Here is a 1,068-nt window from a genome sequence, read left to right as displayed (position 1 = left end):
TTACAGTTTAAATTCTTTTCAGTTATTATCACAGCGACAGCGGAATGACCATGAAGAAGCAGCAGTGGTCGAATCAGTTCACCTGTGAGGGTGATTTTAATGGGCCCTTGGCTCGGACATTCTGATCATTTGCATAGGTTGTTGGTTCTCTTGAGACACACAATTCATTGACAGTATAAGTGTTTTGTTGTTAAATTCACTGTGTCCCCCCCCCCTCTCTCTCTCTCTCTCTCTCTCTCTGGGACTGGATGTAAAAAAGCACGCCAGTGCTTATCTATTATCCTCGAATTAAAGAATGTGTCTTGTCTTGTCTTGTCTTGTCTTCTCTCTCTCTCTCTCTCTCTCTCTCTCTCTCTTTGTGTCTCTATCTCTATATCTCTCTCCGTTGGTCTGTCTGTGTTTATGTGCCTGTGTCTGTCTGTCTGTCTCTCCGTCTGTTTCTGTTTGCCTATCTCTCTCTTTCTGTCTATCTATCTATCGATCGATCGATCTTTGGGTCTCTCTCTCTCTCTCTCTCTCTCTCTCTCTCTCTCTCTCTCTCTCTCTCTCTCACACACACACACACACACACACACACACACACACACACACACACACACACACATCACTCACTCACTCAATCACTCACTCACCCAGCTATGGGTTGGAAATGGTGAACTATTTAAAAAAAAAAAAAGAATAAATATTTTTGCGTGCCTCCTCGCAGAGGTTAAGATGGATATCCGTTTTATGCACATTGTTTATTTTCTACAAAATTTGCAACGCTATAAACATATTTACATCGTGAGTTCTACAATAAAATGAGCAGTTCTGGTCTGTATTTGGTATCCTCTATTGTATACTTTTTTTTTTTAATCAACAAGGCCATACTGTTAGTTACACATCACAGATATTAACACTCCAAGGAAAGGAACATTTATCTGTACAAGACATCACCATTCTTTTTAACACAAGAGATGCTGCCTGCTGTCATCACAGTCAAAGAAGATCACGATTTCCATAATGCTGATTCCCGTAACCATGAAATCGAAATTTACATTTCTTTTCAATAATGTCGATTTCCGTAAT

This window comes from Babylonia areolata, chromosome 8 (assembly GCF_041734735.1).
Source record: "Babylonia areolata isolate BAREFJ2019XMU chromosome 8, ASM4173473v1, whole genome shotgun sequence".
NCBI lineage: Eukaryota > Metazoa > Mollusca > Gastropoda > Neogastropoda > Buccinidae > Babylonia > Babylonia areolata.
Note: the sequence above shows the minus strand (reverse complement) of the source record.